This window comes from Phyllostomus discolor, chromosome 7 (assembly GCF_004126475.2).
Source record: "Phyllostomus discolor isolate MPI-MPIP mPhyDis1 chromosome 7, mPhyDis1.pri.v3, whole genome shotgun sequence".
NCBI classification, from domain to species: domain Eukaryota; kingdom Metazoa; phylum Chordata; class Mammalia; order Chiroptera; family Phyllostomidae; genus Phyllostomus; species Phyllostomus discolor.
Genome location: NC_040909.2, coordinates 19,322,213 through 19,346,336, shown reverse-complemented (window position 1 = coordinate 19,346,336; position 24,124 = coordinate 19,322,213). Strand labels below are relative to the sequence as shown.

Genomic DNA, 24,124 nt, shown 5'->3' with positions numbered 1-24,124 from the left:
AAAGGGCCCCTACTATATTTATGAAGGTCACTGAAGCTCATGCACCTTCAGAGCTGCGCTCTCTTCTCTAATTCACTAATCAAAAGTTACAAATATAGCTTCTGATACCTCCTCTCTCCTCTTCTTTGTTATTGGCTGTCAGGACAAAGCAGGGCAGCAACCAATCAGCTCTTTATATTAAACAGTGTATTTTGCTGAGCTGGACTTGATTCCTGGTTGCTACAAAACAAATCTAAGTTTATATCAGAGGTGACAAACTCCATACCCTGTCATTTATCCTTTTTATAGCATGGGTGACACCAACAGTCAGCAAGTATTCTAGATGACCATGTGCATCAACTAAAGCAGAAAACATCTAAGTCAACAGATTTCCTGTGTCGATTGTCAGAAATTGTATTCTTAAATAAAAAGTAAACTAAATTAAAAACAAATTCCACTGTTATTGATTACTACACATATTTTTAAAAAGAAAGTCATAATCCCAGTACTAACAGCCATAAACACTATTAATACTATATATTTTTCTGTACATGAGTCTAAATACACACATATGTAACCAAAAATGTACTATATTATGAACTTACCTTTATACATTTAATGATTGCCAAAACCCCAAAACATGTTGATATTTTATTATATACTAGGTACTGTACTTAGTGCTTCATAAATACTATTTCATTCAAAGCGCAGCAACACTATTAGATAAATAACATTAACACAATTATGCTCTGAGGTCTTGGAGGTCAAGATCACAGCTAGCAAGTAGAAATGTCTGACTCCAAACCTAGACCTGCCAACAAATTCTTACTACTCTACTTCTCATCTTGTGCACCTGAATTTTTAAACTAAAATTATATTATAACCACCATTCATGATAATATTCTCCTGTTCATTTACAACAACAGTCTAATGTCTGACTAGTATTTACATGGTTTCAAAATAGTTCACCATTCTTCTCTTGTTAGTCATTTGAGTTTGGTTTTATTTGTTTTCAATTTTCTACCAGTCTAAACAGCCCTGCGATAAATATCCTCGCAGATCAATCTTGTTTGTACATCCTTGATTATTTCCTGAGGATGAACTTCTAGAAGTTGAGTTGTTGGGACAATGGCATGCAAAAATTTTATGTTTTCAATAGTTATGCCAAATTCCCCTTCAGAGAAATTATACCAAATTACCTAACTGCCATCCACATGTACCTGTGTTTGGATACTAAAACCTCATTTAAAAAAACAAATCAAAACAAAATAAACAGAACTTTAAACCATGACCTTCCTAATCATGGAAATAGATGATATCTTAAAGTTATTTTTTCTAATCTCCTACACATTATAGACCTTTTCATAGTACATCTCTGATCTAGGTTATCCATCCTATATAATTAATAGGAAGTTCTGGGAACAGGGAAATTTTAAAAATTCATACTACAAAGCACATTTTTTAAACCTCTCAGCAATAAAACACTTCCCAAGCTATCGTAAAATTCATCCAGAATAAGAGAGTATCACTGGAAATGAGGAAACTTTGGTCCGCTTTTAACATACTTAACACAGGTCACAAAATGATAAAGTTTTTTCGGTCAGTCTCCATGTCGAATGGGTTTGCTCCGGGTGTTGGCAGCTGAATCCATGTCCCTGGTTCTAGGCAGGTGAGCAACTGCTTGGTTCCTTTGCCTTTGGGAATTCAGCACACAGAGGTGGATGGTCAGTGGGGGAAGAAGATTGCTTAGAAACAGAAATAAATGAGATCGTTTCACATTTCTAGGCCAAAGGGACTGTGAGTATACTTCTATGTGTCCTCTCCCCACCCCCGGCTCTCAGAAAAGCCTTCACCAAGTCCCTTTAATTTTAGAGACGCTGAGGTTCAACTCTGTTTAAAGGAGGAAACGACCTTCAACTGGTTAAGCTTTCCTTGAATGCCCATTACATACAAAACAATGCTGAATGCAGCAATGGAAACCAAAAAAAGAAAAAGGTAATAAATACTCACAGGTGAGTGACGCAATAAAAGTCTACTTTAAAAATCTATAGATATGTAAATTCTGCAAGTGGTTGGCAAATACAGTGAAGACAAAGGAAAGAGTAGTTCGTGGGGTTGGGGTGAGGTGTGCAGTTGGAAGAGGCTGTAAAAAAAGGAGGTATTTGTAATGGCTGGGAAGGACAGTTCCTTTGGCCCAAATTGGTTTTGTTTTTTGTTTTTGGTGCAGATCTGATAAATAAATTAAATCATGAAATGAGAACATTACTAAAACTAGTAATCGGCTTTAATCTGAAAACACACACTTTCTTACAAAGGGCCTATGGACTCCATTTCAGCTCCACACTTCCAGTTATCCCTGGAAAGCAAGGGAAATTGGGTTGGGGTTATGGAACAGGCGTCATGACTCAACCCCAAAACTCTGGCCTTCAGGAACTGCAGGGGATCCTTCTGAGATCTGACCACGGAACCTTCAGAGGGGCTATCTGGCCTTATTCAGCTTCCCTCCAAATAGCCTAGCGGAGTACTTGGCACCTAGTAGGCAACCATTTGTCAAATGGATTTTAAGCATTCTCCTTTTTCTCCGTTAGAGGACAATCAACCAACCTATCACTATGCTATGCTTCTCTGCCAGCTTAATTTAGCTCTGATCTCAGTAGTTAGGAAAACAGGAGAAACAATGGGGCCATAGCATCCTGAGAGTGAAGCGAGGCAAGAGGGTGTGAGTTAGGCAAGCGAGGGCTGCAGGGGGTGCTAAACACTCCCACCCAAGCTCCACATCTCCGGCGGCAAAAGCTCAGCCCCCTCCCTCCCTCTCTATTTCGACCCGCACCGGGGAGGTGAGAGGGCAGCACCAGCGAGGCGTTGGCCAAGGCTCTACCACGTTCATTATTCCCTGCTGCTTTTTCCAGTCCCCAGCCTTCTCGCCCCTCCTTCCTCCTCCTCAGTCCAGGTTTGGAAGCGATTCCCCTTTAGTGACTGAGCCCCATTGCATTTGGGTGAGAGGCGCTTCGCCTCCCTCACGTCTTTGTCTCCTCCTCCTGCGAGGCTCCCGGCCCGGCGCAGGGGTTGCTGCGGCCGCTGCAGCAGCTGGAGCCGAGCCGTGCCTTGCACCGCCTCTCGGGGCCGTACTCCAGTGGTGTGAAGGCTCCGGAGGACACCAGCCGAGCCACTCACCGCCCGCCCGCATCCCGCGCTCCAGCCGCGACGCACTAACGCCGTGGGCGCAGCGGGGGAGCCAGCCAGCCCAACCCGACCAGTCTGGAGTAGGCAGCCCGGCTAGCAGCCGCGTGTGGATAGCGGCGCTGCAGCTCTGGCAACGCGCACACCCCCCGGCATGCATACCTAACGCCTTCTCCCTGCGCCACCAGGATGGAGCAACTACCCCAGTCCCGGACTGGCGCAAGGTAAGGTGCGGCCGCCTGTTGCTTTTCGCAAAGCGCGGTATCATCCCTCTGCCCAGGTGCCTAGGCCATTCCTCCACTAACAAGTAGAGGAGAACTATCACACCACTTCTGAGCCACGTCCAACCCCCTGTTCCCCTTAGCGCAGACCCTTGGAGAGACCACCCCTGGCCAGGGAGAGTCGACCCTATTTCCTCGCGTGCAGCCAGCTGCCACGCAATAGTCTGCAAACTTTTGTTCATCCCCTTCTCCGCGCAGTACTCACCCTGTGCCGTGCAAGTTGCACCCCTAGTTTTCGCGTGTGCCCTTCCCCAATCCCCCTCCCTTGCCGAATACATCTGCCCATTTCTCTCTGTATTCTTGTCAGTCGACTTTTCACTCCCTGCAGCTCCCGCTAGAGAGGCGAGGGTTTGGGACCCAGCAGTACTCATCCTGCCTGTAGGGGCAGTTTAGGAGACGAGATGGTGGAAAAGGAGAGGTGGGGAGTGGGAAAAGGCTGCGGCCACCCCTGGGGTTCTGTCCAGCGCAGCGGGAGTCGGTCCATCCTTGCGTTTGCCACCTCCAACTAGGTAACGAAACCCTTGGAGGGGCTTGCGGCTTTGCGCCTTGGGAACGCCAAGTGCAGATCCGGGTGGGTGAAGTAAGTGGTTTTGGGAGGGAAAAGCTTGCTTGGGGGTAGGGGAGGAAGCTGAGTGTCGAGGATAGATCTGATTGAGGGGGAAACCAAAAGGCTCTGCTAATTCGGGCGAGGGGCCAGTCCCGAGCAGGCTTCTGATGGGAAGGAAAAGGGATTTGAGTCCGAAGGTTGCTGGCCGGGTGTGTAAATACAGATGGGGGAGGCGCAGAGAGGAGAAATGGAGCCTTGGAATGCTGGGGCCCCGGGGACCTTGGGAAGGGAGGCTTCTGGGTGACTGGGATGGGGCGATCTCCCTCTCCTGGAGAAACATACCTCCCGGCGAGATTCTGAATGCGTTGGTGTCTTGGGCGGTGACTGAGTGGTTTAGATCATGGACCAGGGATGCTTTTCCTGGCTCTAAGAGGACTTAAGTCCCCCTTCTTTCTCTGGCACCAGCTTCTGCACCCTTCCACCTCCTCGGCCAGGTTTGTAGACCCACGCCCACCTTCCCTACAGGGTGCTCTGGAGTTAAGGACGTTTCCATAGCCGCATTGTGGGAAGGGGATTCCTGGCACCCGGGGAGGACTGTGTGCGGTGTAGGGGGAGACTCCCCAGCTCTGAGACTGTAGACCGGGGTCCGAACCGGTTGGAGCAGAGCGCAGGGGTGAAGGCTGCACTGGGAGCCACCTCCCCCACCTCCCTCCGCAAATCGCACCTGGCGGAGCAAGGGAGTGGGGGAGCCCGGTGCTGAGCCTGGGGAGGCTCAGGAGCGCAGAGCTGCAGGGAGTGCAGGGTGATGGGGTATGGACATTGGATGAGGGAAGACCCAGCAGATCAGGGGCTCCGTGCGGAGGTGGGCTGTCTAGTTTGCTGCCCCAAGGTAGATCTTTCTGGTTGTTCCAGATCCCTTGGCCAATGCAGGAAGGGAAGGCTCTTTTCTCTTTTGCACCCCAGCAGTCTGGGATGGAAGAGCATTTGCGGGAGGGGGCTTAGACTGCTGTTGCAAAAAAGGGGGGCAGCCCCCGGGGCCCCATTTATCCTGGTGGGGCACACACTGAGCTGCTAAAGGCCTGGATGCACCCCATTTAACCCTTCTCTCTTTGAGTTGGTTCACGCCCATCTCCTACCAGCGCCTTTGGCTTAGAGTTCGGTTCTCGTTCCCTACTGTACCTATGAGAGAAGAATTTGGAGGTTGCATGGATCTGGAGACGTGTAAAACCCTCTGGTCCTCCCTGTTCAAACCTCCCACGTGCAGGCTTTTGGGGGTGCCACTGGCTCTGCACTTGCCCTGTAGACGTCTCCTGCTCTCCCGCACCAACTAGGAGAAAACACAGCTCAACGCAGTCCCCTTTTTGGGCCCCACTCCTTGGCCAGACCCTTCCGGAAGAGACGTCGACTGGCAAGGGCTCCGGGGAGGAGTCCCGAGGTCGGCCCTCCCATCCCGGGACACCCCGGGAGCCGCGAGTTCCCTGTCGCCCAGCGGCAAGCTTCAGAGCCCCAAGGAGCGGGAACGGGGATTCCCTCCGCTCCTGCTCGGGGGCGCTGCGCTTGAGCACCAAGGCCACACCCTCACAGGCCAGGCACCGGGGAGAGAGCGTTGGCTTCTTCTGAATTACCTGGATACCTGAGGTAGGAGCCCAGAATTAAATCCCTCACTCGCAAGATTTAGCTTCCCATGTACCAGGGTCCGCTCCTTCTTCTCCCCGCCCCCTCCCCATGCTTATCACCTGGATTTGTGCGCAGGTCACTTCCCATTGCACGTAGAAACAGGTTGGAACCTGTCCTTTGAGAACGCTTGAAGGGAGAAGACTTCAAGTCCACACCGAGGTGTTTGTTTTGTTTTTCAGATTGCTGAACTATTCTGGGGAGACAGGTAGTAATAACAATAATCAGCGCTAGCATTTATTGAGCCCCTTACCCTATGCCGGGTATTATTCTGGATGTTGTACGTGCGCTGTTTTAGTTTGAATCCTCACAACCCGAGGAAAATAATTGAAGTTATTTTTTCCCATTTTATTAGTGAGGAAACTAAGTCATGGAGAAATGATTTGCTCATAGTCATCCAGCCAGTAGGTGGTGGGGCAGGTTTCTCTGGTGAGCAGAGAACACTGGGTGTGTCCCACACTCCCTGCCTAGTTGGTCCTCAAGACCCGCGTCCACAAGGAAGTGGGTGAGGCCTCCAGCCTGTTACTCCAAATCCCAGGGGCAATACTGTAAGGGTCAGCCCTTGCCTAGGCGCCCCTGTAGCTATGGCCCTGGGAACATCTCACTCCCCTGAGAGTCTGTTGGGGTGCATCTTGGTAGGATGGGATCCTGGTACTAGAAGCAGACTTAAGGAACTGGCTGCTGACATTGGACTTCTTTTCCAAACCTTTTGGTAGACATTCCCTTTTGAAATGTGAGCAGAAATGGAAGGAGGGATCCAAATGTGAACAGAGATTTGCTCTGAGGTCACAAACTGCAGACACTGTATTCGGCAAATGGGTCCCTTTCAAGTGACGGAATCACAGAATATTAGAGCTACAGGGACGTCAGCTATCACCCCTGTCCCTCCAGGGGTAGGGAGGAGATTCACTGACCGGCAGGGCCACTTGGTGTGTTTGTAGAGTAACTGCTGTTGGAACCTCTGTCTTCTGACCCTGGTGAAAATAAACTGTGTTCGTGCATAAATACATTATGTTCACTGCCGCTGTTTCCCAGCATCTTAAAATCAATTAGAGAAAATTAATTAACTGGTGAAAAACTTTTTGTTGAAAGTAGATCATTTTGCTAATTTTTCATAAATGCCTCAATTAGCGTAAACCGGAAAAAGTCACCACCACATAATGGATAAACCACCACAAACTGCCTGTTTTGCAGAAGATTGCAGTAGAATATTTATATTTCAAGTCAACAAAAATCAACCAACGATGCAACCTTTTTAGATGATTCTAAGTTAAATTAAATAGATTCTCAACCATTTTAGCCAAGTTCTTCTCTCAAGTTGAGTAGGTCTGTCTTGCCTGACTCCCAATTATTGTTGAAAATAAGAGAAAACGTAGTACTTCAAAGAGAAAAATCCTTTTGAATCCAATGAAATGATTCGTTATTGTTTCTTCTGGATTTCTGACCCCGGGGTTAAACTTTAGGCTTTTGTAACTATGAGGCAAAACATACTTGGGGCTCAGAAAGGGGGAAAAGTAGTGCGTGGCCACTTCCTCACCTGTCGAGCACCTTCACAAAGCGGAGTTTCTCCAGGAGCTTAGGGTTCCCGTGGACCCCTAGGCATTCTTACAGGGCAGAAATCTGGTTTCTGAGAACACCCCATGCCTTTTCCCTGTAGCCGCATTACCGAGATGTCCTCCCCCCAGAGACAAACCAACAGTCGGCTGAAGGAAACAGAGGTTGGGCCAGGAGGTGTTATGGGAAAAAGCTGTTTATCAGAATCCCATTGGGGGATAAGAAGTATAGGCAGAGAGTAGAAACTTGGTCCACTGATGTCACCTGGAACAGGCTTTTCACTCCTGATGCTGTGACAAGTGAGGACCAAGGGCCTCCAGCTGTAGGTAGGGTTGGGGGAGGAAAAGGTGAGGGTGAGGGAATAGCACTGGCCAGGGGGAATGGGATCAAGGAGGCGGGGCTTGGCTGATCAAGGACTTTGGTGTGACAGAAATGGCCCTGGAGAGCCTGCACGAAGAGCCGCCCTCCACCCCTTCCTTCCTTTCCACCGCCTCAGTCTGCCTTGGCTGTTGGGTTGGCTGATCTGAATCCCAGCATCCTCAGTTATCTCAAGGAAGGCATTCCCATTCTAGAGAATTCATTAGAAATGGACATTGTTTTTACACAAGCAGGGGAAAATATGCACAGCTGTCCCACTCCTCAGGAAGAACCACTGAACATCATATCATCCCAGAAGGGTAACCCTCTGAGGGTGGGGATACTCTTTAGTTGGATTACAGCTGTGTTAGAGGGAAAAAAGATATAACATTGAAATCAGGTGTGACAACATCTAAATGAAATGGTCTATCTTTTTAGGAACTCTACAGCAAGATAATTTTTTGCACCTTGGCGTGCATCTTGATTCCCAATTCCTGGCTTTTCCAGAGGTAATAGTGGAATTAGCTGTCATCCAATTTATGGGGCCCACATCCCCTCTCCTGATTTTACTCCTGTGTCGTATAGTGTTAAAGGGCACACACAACACTGCTGGGCAAATCTTTGGGTGCACATTTACCTTAAATAAATAAATAAATACACACACACACACACACACACATATACACACATTTATCACATGTATATATACACATACACATATTCACAGTTGAAATAACAGTTACTATCAAGCAACATGCCTTGGGGAAAAGATTATAAAAATACTGTTTTTATTTAGAACGCAATGAATAAATATGTTTATGCAATACATAGTATGAATTAAAATTCTCAGTTTTGGTTAGTAGGTAAAAATGAACAAAATCAAGCACCAGAGCATCTGGATTCAATCTAGTTTTAATAACAACAAATCATAAGTTTCTGCAGAGTTTGAAGAAGTTATCAAAGGGAAATAAATGAATAAAAAAGAGGACTAAGTAAAACCGGAGAAGATTTACCCTCATGGATTTTATTTTAAATAAATATATAATATCTTAATCTGCTTTTAGATTTCAATAACATATGATTATGAACTTTAGCAGTTTATCCACAGTTTGCCACTTCGATGAGCGTTATTCTACCAGTGGTTGGCAACCAGGATGGAAGCTTTTATGATGGATGTATACACTAGTTATACTTGTATGTGCTTTATAAAAACTTAGTGAATTAAAATATCACAACATGAGACATGTAATGCCCTTTTTATATGAGAATGCAGTCTGAAATCTTCTCAAGAGCTTAAAGACACAGAACATACTATTTTCCAAAAGGGAATACTTTGACAGTAAGAGCCTTATAATTCATTTAATAAAAATAATTGAGTAAATATTAAAAAGAACCACAATGATAATCTTTAAGAGGATAAATGAACACATCAGCAAAGTGTATGAAATTTATGGTTTCATTTTATCCTAAGCTCTCTGAGCTGCTTTTTATGTTAACACTAGTCCAATGCACAGTCACTACACTTCAGTTTTTATAAAAAGGCTTTGTGCCTTTTATTACAAATAAAATGGTAACAAATATAAAAAAATACTGTGAGTCATTCTCACACATGAAGTAACACTTGACAAAACTGTTTTCAAGTGCAGATTCCTTTCTTCCTTCCTTTCTTTTTCTTTCTTTCTTTTCTTTCCAGGTCATTGATAGAATTTTCAGTCTGCATGTAAGTATTCAGTACCTTCAGGCTGGGAGAGATGACTGTTTCAGGACAAATATTTCCCCCAGTGAGGGTGCTCGTATATTTGTCCAAGGCTAACTCGCAAAGGTCATGAAGTCACACTGGCATTTTCTCTAGTCTTCCAACCTCAGCTCTGCTTAACACAAGGATTCCTTGTACAGGCCCGCTACAGTGGGCTCCCCCTGGAGGCGGTGACTGAGCAGTATCCTGGCCCGTTCTGCTGACCTTTCCTGCATGTCTGGTCACTGGGGGTTATCAAGAAGAAATATTCTCCACCCTTTCTACAAATTATATTCACGCTGGAATCTGCAAAGTGACATGACCTTCTGCCATGAGGTGTTTCATAGTTGTTTATTTGGGTGATCCGTCTGCTTTTAGGTTCCTTCTCAAGAACACTTTCTAGAAACAAAATTAATACCCTACCCTAATGGAAGGGATAGTATAGTATAGACTCTTGGGGTCCTAAGTATTTGCTACAAAACTCATGGAAAAGGGGTGGCTGGTAGCCAACCAGATCATAGGGGCCCAGAGAGGCAACAGAGAAGCAGCTGGGGGTGGGGCTTGGGAGAGGAGGTAAGGGACATAGGCCATCAGGGGAAACAACTCAGGAAGATGAAGAGGTATTTGAGAGCATGCTGAAATAGAAGGATAAGAAAAAGAAAGACATAAAAATAAGAGAAGATAAAGAAAGCTAATAGGAGTGACAAAAAAAAAGAAGCATGTAAGGCAAAATATCATATCTAAATAATTCCTCATGGTCTGAAGAACTCACAGGCAGGCCAGCACCTGAGCTAGAGGACATGGGCTCCTCCTCACATTCCCCCGTCCCTTGGTACCCTGGCTTCTTAATCTCCCGATCAGTGACTCTTAATCCCGCTAACAACGCCTAGGTACCCTTTGGTGGTCTGGCAAGCTTAGGGACCCCAGCATGATGTGTTTAAGTGCATAAAATGCATTATATGATTGTAGTACACATTCAACTTCATATATTATATATATATATAATTATATAAAACATTGTGGCGTGATCTACTGAGGGGGCCAATGGCTGCCATCACTTTGAAGGAGGGAGGAGCATAGACGCTGCTGTGAGGTGCCTGCAGCAACTGTGTTGTGACATGAAGGTATCTGATTTACATTGTTGACAAAATGGTTGGTACTGCTCCTGCACTTGACGTGTGTGGCTTGCATTCACAATAACCTGAAATTCTAAATTGGCGCTCACTGTTAGCAAACAAATTTGTGATTGTTTTCCACCAGAGTTCATGGGTCATTTCAACTCTGTTGATAGATGTTTCAGAGGAGTGTGATTCCCCCTAAGAACCCTGGACTAGGGTGACCATCTAATTTACTCTCTACAACTGGGGTACTTTTGAGAATGAAAAGGATTGTAGTTGTTACCCTAAGACAGCAGGTGTGAGTTGAGACAGGCCTGGGAGCAGCTTGTCTCTCTCTCTGATCTTTCTGCTCAGACCAATTTTCAGTTCTCTGGCCCAAGGAATTGGCTTTCTTTGCCCTGTTCATGGGAATGATGGGTGTGGATACTGACTGGCGTTGGAAGTGGAGAATAGCTTTAGCTGACAGTGGGTGATGTGTCTGGGCCACAGCCAGGCTTTGGGATGCCTTTGTTAGGAATGGAAAGTGGGTTTCATCAGAGCAGGAGGCTCTGACTTTGGGCTGAGTGAACATTGGCCTCCGTTTCAGTTTTCGATGCCCCCTTGGCCAGATGCCCTGTAGCCTTGGCCAATTTCACCTGAACTGAGGTTCAGTTATCAGACTGCATTGCATTTCAGCTAAAAGTTTTAACTTCCCCTCTTAACAATTTTTTTTCAAAGCAGAGTTGCCACAATGGCTTTTTAAGCTTTACTTCCTTTCCCTGCCCACTTCCTAGTTATCAGGAAATGGCCTCGGTACAGGCAGGTGGATGGAAACCCATGGGAAAAGGCCAGGATCTGGAGAATTCTCAAACTGGACAATAAGGCCTTAAGTGACAGGGAGGGGACTGTGGTCATGCAGTGTTTCCTAAACAGATGGCTCATATTGTCCTGTGTTGGGGGAGCGTGACCGAATGTCCCAGCTCCAGGATATCACCGTGTTTCTGTCTGTTCTAACTGGTGAAGTGGAACCTGCTCAGTAGATGAAAAAGATCTTTGAAGAAAGCCTTTGACTTTGCAGGGGGAAGGCAGCATCTCAGAAAACACTCTTTATGGGCACACGGAGTATTGGACTGGGAACCAGGCGACCTGGTTCTAATTCCAGCTTTGGTTCTGGCCAGCTTGGTGGCTCCGTGCTGCTGAAGCTGACTGCCCTCCACCCCACTTCCCAAGTAAGAGGATAATGGGAATCTCAGTGGTCCCTACACCCCATGCCAGCTGTATGGTCTGTAATGTCAAAGATGTGTCTGCCGTTGTTTTATGTCTACTCCACATGGGGGCTTCTCTGTTTAAACTGGTTCAGACCCACATTTTGGCTTAGGCCTTCCAGTCCTTACATGCCACAGGTCCTACAGTGATGGATGGACACCACAGTCTTGAGGGCCTTGACACCTGGAGCCCTTCTGGGAGCCTAGAATAAGGGGATGGGAGTGGGAAGTGGAGAGAAAAATACCAGACAAAGTGATACAATAGGAAAGAAATGGAACCATTGATACATTTCCTTACAGCAATGACTGTTACTCAGAAAAGATGTAGGAAGTATGATAAGAGTTTCTAAAATTTGGACTCTTTGTCCATGTCGCATCCAACTCTTTATAACCATAAATCATGTCACTCCCTATTAACAACTTTTAAATTACTCCTGGTTGCATAGAGGAAGATTGCATCCCTAGTGTGGTTTAATAGGTCCTTTATCACCAGGCCCTGCCTGTCACTGCATCTGTCATTTTCTTTGGCATATTCCACAGCCTGGTGTGTTAATGCTGCTGCTTTAGTGCTGGTTAGTACCGGCACTTGTTCACACGTGTTCTCTCCGTCTCTGCATTCAGTAATATGATGTTGGTAGCTTGAAATCAGCTATGGTAGGAGGATTTACACCACAGAAACAATCAGACACTACAAAGCAGTGCTTCCCCTGCCCCCACCCGCTGAGAGCCTGTTGTTAACCTTTACCTACGCAGAGCACTGCCTCTGCCTCATCACAAGACTGGAAGTTTCTACAAGAGTAGGTGTGATAGAAAGTGCTCCATCACATCTCTCCCCACTTGGTTTACCATTCTCTGTTCCTGATGGTTCATCTGTCCCCCCTCCCACTTTCTCTTCTTCTCTCCCTCCATCCACCTAACTATCCATCCATCCAACCATCCATCGGTCTGTCCAGAGATAGCTAGACTCTGTTCTAATTCCTCTTCTGCCACTTAATAGCTAAGTGAGTGACTCTGGGAAAATTCCCTAACCTCTAATATGTCTCAGTTTCCTAACTCCTCATATGCCTTAATAAAATGTGTATAATAATAGGTAATTGTGAGTCTTAAATGAGTTAATTTGTATAAGGTGCTTTGTCCAGTCTCTGGCACATGAGAAATACCATTGAAGTCTTTGTTTTTAGGAATGATTACAATATTATTGATTGTTTACCATGTGCCTAGCATTGAATATACATGTGTGATGTGAAAAGAGGTTCGATACAACAAGCACAAGAGAAATATTCAAGAGCCTCGAGCAAAGCTTGGTTAGTTTTTCCAGAGATACCAGAGTTGACTTCACAGAGCTGGGGGCATTTGAACTGAATCCTGAAAGATTGATCCCATATACCCTCCAAAATGGCAAGACAGGTAGTGGCGTCCCAGGAGGAAGGAAGTCATTTGAGCACAGGCATGGATGAGGGAACAGCACGGGCTGTTTGAGTTTTGTGTAGCTGAGCATGAGATCATGCAAAGCGAGGAAGGGGGTTCTCCAAACATATGTGGGTTACTGTAAGCTCTACTGTTGCCTGCACCAGGTCGGGCCAGACCCCTGGATTTTTTTTCAAAGAGTCAGAATTCCAGATTTTTATGTGGAAGTTTTTATTGTTTAATGGTAGAATTAATTCAATTAGAAACAAAACTCATCCACAGGCTCTATTTGGCCTCCTGCAGAGAGTGGAGTTTCCAAGCTGGTTTCCAAGCTTGTATAAAGGTAAGATCAACAATCAGAATTCCTGGTTTCGAATACAATTCTGCCATTAGTTGTATGACCACAGATAGAGTCCCTTAAGCCCTCTGAGCTCTGGTTTCTGCCAGATGGCTATCATATTTCATGTCCTATATACCTTGCTCTGAGGAGCCTTTGGGCTATGGGGATGGAAGCCCTTGCAAAGAACCAGACATGCATTAGAATTATTCGTAGGCCCTCCTTGGCAGAGACATACACTCAGTGCAGCCCCAAGCCTTATTCAGTCACCCAGAGATACCCCAAATGTCCTCACCTGCCTCTTTAATTTTAACAATAGATGGGGGAAGAGAAATGTAGGCGTATTTGTTCCCCTTCCTTCTGTTAAAAAACATCACGAAGGAGCTTGACATTCCATTTTGGAAGTCTGCGTGTCAGAGATGCAGCTAAGATGGATCTAAGCTATTGATTGCTTCCGCATGGATCCAGGATCACCGGGAAAGGTGCGCGCAGCCTCTGCGTGGGGTGCGTCATTTCTCTGAGGTGAGGGAGGATTCTGTGAGAAGCAGTCAGCCCTACCCGGTATTAGTCTAGGTCATGTTAAAATCTGCACCTGCATCTGTGCAATTTCCCTTCTTTTGATCTCTTTCCATTCCAAGCTGGCTTTGATCATGCAGGCTTTTAAGGAAATGATCAGACCTTTAAAGAGTCTAATTATTTCTAGTGGAGGGGCCGAGCTTGATGGATGTTGGCGTTCACACAGCAGAGAGGTGGCTATGCATCCAGCCAATTCCATCAGGCCTGGTCAAAAGCACTATGTAACAGCAGCTATGGAAAAAAAAAAAAAAGCAAAAAACCCCCAAGGTTATCTTAAATACATTGGATCTTGGTGCTATTCTGATTTTGTGTTGTTTTTATGTGTTTTGTTGTATTTCCTGATTGAACTTGATCCTGAGAAGCTTCAAAGATGCAAGCAGGTTGCGCTGGGTAGTGTGGCTCAGTTGGTTGAAGTGTCCTCCTGTGCACCAAAAGGTTGCAGGTTTGATTCCCAGTCAGGACACATGCCTAGATTGCAAAATCCCTGGTTAGGGAGCCTGTGAGAGGGAACTAATCAATGTTTCTCTCTCTTTCCTCCTTACTCTCTCTCTAAAAGCAATGAAAAAAAATGGTCCTGGGTGAAGACAAATAAATATACAAACAAATAAATGCAGGCAGGCCTTGAAGTAAAGATGCCTGATCTACACAAGCATATCAGTTACAGATTTTGGCCCCACTATAGAGATCCTAACACCCCTACTTCAGGAGCTGACCTGGGCCTCAGAGTCTAGTTCAATCTCTTCCAAGCCCTAAGCCTCCTGGTCCTTAATACTGAGGCATCTGATGCTGCTACAACTCTCACCCCGTTGATGTCTGGGACCCTGTCCCCCTTATCCACTGCAGAAGCTCCACAGGAGCCAAGGTCCCACTACTCGGATATGGATTGGAAAATTTTGGTCTATTGAATTAACATTATAGGTGATATAACACATTTGCTGTTAAGGAAGTGTTGAAGTCCTAACTCCTAACAGAATGGTGTTTGGAGGCGGGGTCTTTGGGAGGCAGTTAGGTTTAGATGAGTTCACCAGGGTGAGGGCCTCACGTGGGATTAGAGCTGTAATAAGAAGGGACCAGAGAGCTTGCTTCCTCTCTTTCCATCTACAAACACCGAGGAAAGGCCATGTGAGGAAACAGCAAGAACACGGCCATCTGCCACCTGAGCAGAGGGCCCTCACTAGACATTGATTTGCTGGCACCTTGATCTTGGACTTCCAGTCTCAAGAACTGTGAGGAATAAATTCCTGCTCTACCAAGTCTATGAGTATGGTATTTTGTTATGGCAGCCCAAGCTGGCTGATACAGGAAATTACTGTAAATTAGCCTGGGTTCCTAGGCACCTCGTAAAACATCTCTTTGAACAAAAATGTGTCTGTTTTTGTACAACTTTATCTATGTTCACCACCAGCCCGGCACATAGTAGATACTTGTTGAAGGAATGAAGGAACACTAATGAATGGAATGAAAATATCCAATTTATAAACAAACATTTGGGGAAAAAATTCATTCAAGTCTAGTTGGGGAGCTCATGAAATTATGGTTACAGATGAAGAAAAAAATTTTTTTCAAGTATATTGTGTGTGTATGTATATATATCACCAAACTGTTAACAGCCTGAATTTTTTTACTAGCTTACCCCACGGAGATGTAATGATAGTAAAATAAATACAGTCAGCATGCTTTCCTATTTACTCAGCATGCTCGCAAATGATGCTGAGTTGGGCTGCTGACCTACCAAAACCTAATTAATTTAAGTTTGGCAAAAATAAAAAAGTAATTTATGTATAAGAGAAACACAGCACCTCGATATCAGAAAGGACTTCTGCGGTACCTTTTCATTGTATATCCCCCATGGGCAGGTTGTTGGCGGAAGGATGTGATTGTTCTGGGAAAAAAAAATGGTGGCATTAGGGTTCACTCTTGTCTGTCTAAGCAATCCCTCAGACACTACAAGGAGTTTGCTCCATGGCTTTTGCCATTTGAGAATGGAGAAGCTATTTCCTCAAGATGCTATTCATCTTTATTCATATCTGGGTGCAGATGAGTTCAGGGCGTGTGGGTGTGGGATTTGAAGAATCTGAAGTGCTTAGGTAACAGTTGGCGTGCCAGTTGTATAATGAAGAAAATGTATTGACAATATTAAATTGTGGGCTGAATCTTGTTTTTGGTGTTTAAAAAAAAAAAAACCAGAACAAGATTTCTAAAAGTGACAGCGTTGTTTTATGCTGGGGCGTTTGTCAGTGTTGGGACAACAGTGCTGAGGAAGATGGGCCTCCAAGACGCGTGGCTTTCTCCTGCCGAGCCCGATTCTCCCGTGTGAGCCCTGCACGGCTTCCTTTTCAAGTGGTAGGTGCTGTAGTGTTTCTAAATATACATTTATATCGTCTTCAACTGACAGGGGGAAATAGCTTCTTCGGTAATAACAGGCAAGATTTTAATTCACTTTTCATACTGAAGGGGGAAGAGTCAACTGGTTTCTGGAAAAACTAATGGTAATGTATTGAGTTACTAGGAAATTAGTGCTTGCTTTCGAAGCTTTAGAATCTCTAAGTCATCATCCACTTCAGGGTCTTTCGCATGTGAAATTGTGCACCACAAATTCTTTTTTTAACTCACCTCCTTTTCTGTGTGTGTGTGTGTGTGTGTGGTGACAATAGAGGAGGAATACAGAGAGACCTTCCCACATGGTTGTGTGTGGAGTGGGAAGTGTGAGCATGACTGTGACCGGCGCACGGTCACGTGTGTGGATCCACATGTAGCAGGTGTCTCTAGTTAAAAACACGTGGCTACTCAGGGCCCTACATCAGTAAGGTGATGCCTGGGTCAGGGGATGTTATTTCACCACTTTTCCTGTTGGCAGTCTAGGGAAACCTATCTACCCCTCCTTATTTTTTTAATGTAAAAATTTAAAAAATGTAAAAATCAAATATTCTTTAATTTGTTTAAATAAAATGGAAAAATATTTTAAATGTAATAATTTAAGTACATAGGATTATAAAAACAAAAACAGGAAGATAAAAAATACACAAAACATATTGATTCTCATATAACTTACATTTTGCATGATCTGTATCTCTGCCTAATCTGTCAAAAATATTTTTAAAAATTGCTTTTAATAACACACTTCAGTAGTTAACTTACCCATTGGAGGTGTTTGAACTTGCCTTGTCTAGACTTGTAACCCACATGCCTATTAGATTTCAAAAGACAATGATAACTTAGGAGAATTAAAATGTCTCATTTGAACTGTTCAGTTTTACAAAACTATAACAGATCATTTAAATGACTGGCTTCTTTTCATGTATCCATAAAGAACAAACAAGTGTCGACAGGGAAAACCGTAAAGCATCTTAGGGGTCTGGTTCACTATGAGAAGATGCACCTGTCTGCTTTTGTGACTGTCGGATGAGAACTTGAGCAATAGTTGTCTCTGTATATTATGAGGGGCTATCATCAGAAGAATTACCCATAATGGTCTTACAGTCATGGTGTGCATAAATGGTATTCAGAATTTCTGGAATAACTGTATTTTCCTATGGAAAAAACCCGTGATTTTTATTGGTGACATGATAGGCACTGATAATAGTAGTGTAGCCTGTTGTTTGCTGTTAAAATGAAAGGAAATATCAAATTCCTGTCAGAGATCAATGGAAAAAAATCAGAAAAGATGTTCTACCCTTGTGGGTTCCTGGCGGAACCCAACTGCGGCCACACAGAAGGACCATGGACCTGAGTTACAAACCCCTGTCTCAGTGTGTGAGTCTACACCCGATAATGTGGCAAATTACAACAAAAGCAGTTTTCAGACAGATGAGGTTCACAGAGGGTATTATAAAAGAATGTCATTTTCTGTTTGGTAGTTTATATAAGGAATATGCCAGAATTCAACCTAGAGAGTGTGATTGGCTTCAAAACTGACCTTTTAGGAGAGAGATGCTATTGCCTTTATTCAAAATAGTATTGGATCTTTTTTTGAGAGGGAGTAATAAAATGTTTTGACTATTCGCATCAATGTTAATTCTCTAACTGTTTTGGGGTGGGTCTGGTGTTTTTAAATAAGCCAAAGTCATTTGAAGTAAGGCTGCTGAATGATGAGGGTGATCGAGGAGGGTAAGCACCAGATCGGGACTTGAAAATCCCCAGGCTCCTTTTTGGAAGGGGGCTCATCAGCTACCCTGAAGGCTGCTCCATAGTTGGTGGAGGGGAGAGGGGATGAGACCCTGAAAAGACCGCATTTCCAGAATGAGTGCATCCTTGGAATCAGCCAATAGCCCTCCGAAGTGACAATACAGGGGCCCTGATTTCCTTCTATAAAGTAACATTCCAAGATAATTTCAAAATATTTAGTGACAACACTCAATAGTCACATTCTAGATGCTCTTAAATAGAATTTTCCAATGGAAATATGATGCTAGCTCTTTATGTAATTTAAAATTTTCCAATAGCCACATTAAACGTATAAAAAGAGAAAAAGATGAAATTAATTTTAGTAATACGTGTTACTTAACCTAATATATCCAAGATTATCACTTTAACGTGATAATCGCGTTAAGCATGACTTTAACAGAGTCAAATAAAATTTATTGAATTTTTTTCTCATATCGAGTCTTTAAAATCCAGTGTGTATTTTACACTCACAGCATATTGCACTTGGGCACTGAATTTTCATTAGGAACACTTGACCTCTATTCAGAATTCATAAAATTTACAGTTCAAAAAGTCCATTTACATATCCAAGTTGTTTGAACTGTACTTAAATGTTTTCCAGGCACTGGATTGAGGATTAACTTTTAGATTCAAATTCATATGATTCACCAAGAAAATCAAACATTTAGCTCTTCAGTGTCACTAGCCACATTTCCAGGGCTGCATCTCCACATGTGCCCAGCAGCTACCCTACTCGTGGTGCAAACCCAGATTACATGGGGACACGCCTGGAGAGGACCCACAGGCACAGGGAGACAGTTAAACTCTGGAAAAATTGGGGAAAGCTGCCTGTCTTCCAGGTTTTTTTTGTCCTTTCTGTGAATCGGTTCTTCGATTGTGTCAATTCAGTATTTTTCCACAAGTTTCCTCTCTTCTCCTTAGGATCACTTTAGATGACCCCCTAATAGGTCTTTCCTTCATCATTTTGGTATTCATCATTTACATCCAGGGCCACCATAGGCTCCCCGCTTTGTAGAAGGACGGTTCAGGGATGAGTTTAGATGATTAGATGAAGACAGGAAGGCAATGCCACTGCCCCAGGTTCTTATGACTAACCAGTTAAACCAGGGGAGCGAGTTAGTTTCCTGACTGTCAGCCCCACTGAACGCCCACCGCTCTCAAAGCATCTCTGATTCTGAAGATCTGGCTGAGGCCCAGGAAACTACATTTTTATCAAATCTTCCTTTCTTTCCCTACCTCCCCCACCGTGTGATTCAGAACAGCCTAATTTAAGAATCGGTGCCCTAAGCAGTGTGTTCTGAGGACCCCCTCCATCAGAACACCGTGTCTTGTTAAACTGAAGAGCTCTAGGTGCTGAAGCAGCTAACTCAGAATATCAGAAATATCTACATATTCACAGAATATCTGTGGCACTAGGAAACTGCATTTTTAATAAGCTCCCTAGTAAATCAGTAGACTTTTAAAACTTTAAACTCTGTGCAGACCCTTCAGCTTAGAAAACTGGGATTTTTCACTCCCACACTTTCCCATTCATCCTCTGGCCCAGCATCTGACATTTAGAAATCCACAGTGCCACAGTTATTCTGCCTCCTCTGTGTTCAGGTCATTTAACAAGCATGCATTTGCTCCAGCGACTGGGGATACAAAGGCATAGATCATGAGATCTTGTCTCTGATTTCAGACAGCTGGCAGACACAGGAGGGAGAGGCATCTGTGGAAAACCGAGTTCATAAAGCATTTCGGTGGAGGGCTGCACGTGCATGCTAAATGCAGCGAGGATATGAGGACGACGAGGCATATCCCCCCCGGGTGGTGTGCTGGTGAGAATGGTTTGAAAGGACTTCTGAGACCCTGAGTTGATTTAGGGAAGATAAAATTGATATTCCATTAGAGACGAGGGGGAAGACACCTGGAAACCTAGCATGAATTAGGTTGTGAACAGGGACGCAGAGCCAATGAGAATGACATGGAATAATGGATTTCCTGTAGGAGTCAGACCTTGCAGAGTTGTGGGAGCCACCTGGGCTGTGGAGGCCTAATGGGAAACAGGTGAAGGTCTAGTGGGGCTCAGGTGGAGGAGCAGAGAAAGGTCTCTGACTAAGGCCCATGAAGGAAGCTGATGAGGAAGTCAACAGAAGGCATCACCTCTGCTGCTGCTCGTGGGCCCGATGTTGCTCTAGGTCAGCAGGGCTCAGAGGGGGAAAAATGGGACTGAAGTGAGGGGAAGCAAGGGTGCACTGGCACCTGGGAGGACGAACTGAACCCCTGGCCTGTAGAAGCAGCTGGTGCCCTTTTCCCAGGAGCTGCACACGCAAACTCAGAAACTCAGGGTGGAAAGGCAGCGGGAGCTGGGCGAGATGGGAGTCCACCTCTGCCCTCGCCTAGGAGGTAAGTTAGACAGTCAGCGACAAGGTATGGGAGCTGCTACACTGCCTTGCACGTGTAATGCTGAAGTTTCACTTCTGCTTCCCAATTTCACACAGATTTCTACTGTGGCCAGCCTTAACTGGAACCCCATAGGAAAGGGAATTCCGGGAAACTTAGTGCAAATGGAAGGAAGTCAACACAATATAAAACCACTAGTTGACTTGGGGAACCGAGGCTGGGGGTGGCTGGATGGGGCATGGGCACAGCGGGTGTTGGGGCGGGTAGTGAGGCAGTAAGGCAGGTGACAGCCCTTGTGAGGAGATAAAGCTGCAGCGGATGGCCTTGAGGGCCTTGATCAACAGCAGGGGCTTTATCTTTGGGTAGCAGTGGTTTATAATGGAGAAATAATGTTATCAAATGAGTTCACTTTAAGAAAATAATACAAGCAGTGGTTCTCAGACTTTCTGGTGTCAGAAACCTTCTAGATGCTCAGCAATTATTGAGGATCCCAAGGAGTTTTTGTTTATGTGGGTTATATTATCCATATGTACCGTATTAGAAGTGAAAACAGAAATTTAAAACATGGTTACTAATTCATTAAGTAGCACAATAACCGCATTACATGTTAACATAAAAACACATTTTTATAGGAAAAATAGTTTTTTTTTTCCAAAACAAAAATTCCGTGAGAAGAGTGATGTCATTTTACATTTTTGCATATCTCCTTAATGCCTGGCTTCATAGAAGACAGGCTGATTCTCTTGTCTGCATCTGCATTCACTCTGTTGTGATAGCCCGTGTCAGAAAGACTTTGGAAAATGCCTCTGTACACTGGTGATCGAATAAGAGTAGCAAAGGCCACTCATGTCTTTAGTATTATGACATAATACTATGGAATAGTCTATATCATGTCTATAGTCAGATCATGCCTCCAATGTTATAGCTATCGTCTTGTCCCCCTGGGTCCCCTATAAGGATTTCAGGGACCTCCAGGCGTCCCTGCACTACCCTTTAAAAGTCATTAATGTAGAGGGTGGCTTGGCGGGCAGGCAGTGCTCATGGATACGGGAAGGAGATCTTGTAACAGTGTTCAGAGGAAAACGAGGGCCTGCACCAAGGCATATGAGCCAGCAAGGAGAAGCAAGGATGGAGAGAGATGCTCAGGACACAGATGCCACAGAACTTAATAACCAATTAGATGTGGGGACCAAAGAGAGGGGAGAGTCCCTGAGAACATCCAGGGCCAATGAATGGCTGAATATCTACCAGCAGCCAGTACAGGTGTGGCGTGTTCTCAGCTCGCCCCTGAGCCAGACTTCTATTTCGAAGGGTTTGACCTGAGGTAGAAAAGGGGTGATAGGCCCAGTCCTAGAATAATTATCAGGGGGTCTAACTCTGACTGTTTACAGTATGCTCATGCATTGGTAGAACCTAGGGTGGCCAGAGTTACTAAAGGCATTCAAGTGTGGGCTGGGTCAGGCTGCACAGTTCATACATGCAGGGACACAGAGAAAGGTGGCTGTTTGGTGAGCAGCAAAGATGACAAGGGTGAGGGTTGGAGAAGGATCTCTTTGGGGCTGGACACATTTGTGGTTGAAAGAGAATTTAGGATGGGCTCAGAAAGCTAGAATGTTTTTTACATATATACATGTGTGTGAGTGTGTATGGGTATATATGGATGTGGTTATATGTATGTGTGTATAAATATGGTTTTATATATGTATGTGGTATGCATGTATAGGTGGTTTTGTATATAAATAGCTATATAGGCTCAGGCCTCAGCCTGGGGAGTAGAATGAACTGGTCCGAGCATCTGAAGCCGTAGATGAAGTTCCTGATTTGCCACGAACTGGCAGTAGGAGCTTGGACAACGCACTCAGCATTCCTGGACCTCGGTCTCCTGGAAAATGTAGAGGCTGTGAAATATCAGGAATCCTGTGATCCAATACGCATATTTTGCAGGCCACAAAGACTGATCTTCCGGAAGACATGGTGGTTTCTTCAGCATTAGCGTTTGCCTGAAAAGCATTTTCCTGAGCCTTGTTTTCCCTCTTGCCTGTTCAGGGGGTTGGGGAATAATGAATGGAGAAGCAATTGATCTGACATCTGGGGACTATACATAGAAGCACCGTCTCTCAAGTTGCAGGTTTTGTCATTTGTTTCAATGGTGTCCTCGGCTTGGCCTGCCAGCCTTGGCACCTTCTTGTTTCCTTAGTTCCCGAGGAGGCAGGCCTTTCCTGCCAACTCTGTCTAAACGCACGCCACTGCCCCCAGCCCCCAGTTTGACCACGCTCTGCTCAGAGTTTCCCTAAGTACTATTCTCTATGGTGGTGTGGGAGGTAGTTGTATGAAGGGGGGCCCCCCAAACTCCTGAAATTTATTTATAAAATATTGTGTATTTATTCATACATGTTTAAACTTCAGGCATCTTCAAAATACTCTCCATTTGATGCAATATACCTATCGCGATGTTTTCTCCACTGCTCAAAGCGGTTTTTGAGCTTGTTGATTTTGATGCCTTTTAGTGCTTCTGCTATTTTTTGTTCACCTCTTCCACATCAGCAAAACATTTCCCTTTGAGGACTTTTTTCATCCGGGGATACAAAAAAAAGTTGCTGAGGGCAAGATCAGGTGAATGGGAGAGGTGGGGCATGGGGGTCAAGCTGATTTTGGTCAAAAACTGCTGAACACTCAGTGCAGTGTGGACAGGTGTGCTTGTAAATCACCCATCATGAAATGGGCAAACATGTTAAAAGAGTCTTCAAAAAAATTCACTGAATCAGAATGCAACCTCTTACAATAACACCAGCTGGTGCACTGATACAGATGAGGTCTTGAACACTAGACTAGTGGGTGCAGCCTGTACTCCCAGGGACTACCCTCCAGAAGATAGTTTTTAGGATTTTTTAGTTCCCCCCTTATAAATGTGCACAAATATTTTTTGATATTTATGTATACTTGGTAAACATTAGAAAAATATAGTAAGCAGAGCAAAACCACTAATATCAGTATTGCTCCTTGGGATAAGAAATAGTTTAAATAAGTCAAGTGAATTAAAGTAAAAGATTGTATATAAATGCTTATACGAGTAGAACTCCAATGCAGCAAAATCCTTGAAGGGAGTATGTGAGTGACTAATGTGTGGGAAGCACTAACCTAATTGCATTACAAAGATTTTAACAAATTCAGGAATGGTCTGATCAGGTGGTACCTGATACCTGTGTCAGAGTGTTTTATTCTCCATTGGTCTGGTACTTCAGCCTAAAAATTTCTTTCGGAAATGTGGGTTATTTCACATCCACTTTATTTTGGTTATGTGAGATACCTTGAATGTGAGACTTTAACCACATATAATTACAGGAAATAAGCAAATTAAATTGTAGGGAAAATCTGTAAAACAGCTGGACTCTATAAAAAATCTCAATGTCATACAGGACCAAAACAAACAAACAAACAAACAAACAAAACCCAAAAGACCATGTCTGGGGAACCATTCTAGAGAAAAAGGAGATTAAAGAGATATGACAGTTAAATATAATGTGTGATCCTTAACTGGAACCTGGATAAAATATAAGTTATAAAGGACACTTGGGTACACTTAAGG

General features: G+C 44.4%; 1 protein-coding gene across 5 annotated transcripts in view; it reads left to right on the top strand.

Annotated features, from left to right (window-relative positions):
- Positions 1-2,477: 2,477 nt before the first annotated feature.
- LRRC3B (leucine rich repeat containing 3B) overlaps positions 2,478-24,124 on the top strand; it is an 86,263-nt gene continuing 64,616 nt past the window's right edge. For 2 of the 5 annotated variants that reach the window (XM_036030583.1, XM_028518171.2), the window contains exon 1: positions 2,478-3,383. The gene's annotated coding sequence lies outside the window, so the exon portion shown is untranslated. Of the gene's footprint in view, positions 3,384-3,413; positions 3,950-3,972; positions 5,626-24,124 lie in introns of those variants that run through there. The other 3 variants (XM_036030584.1, XM_028518170.2, XM_036030582.1) reach the window with 2 other exon arrangements.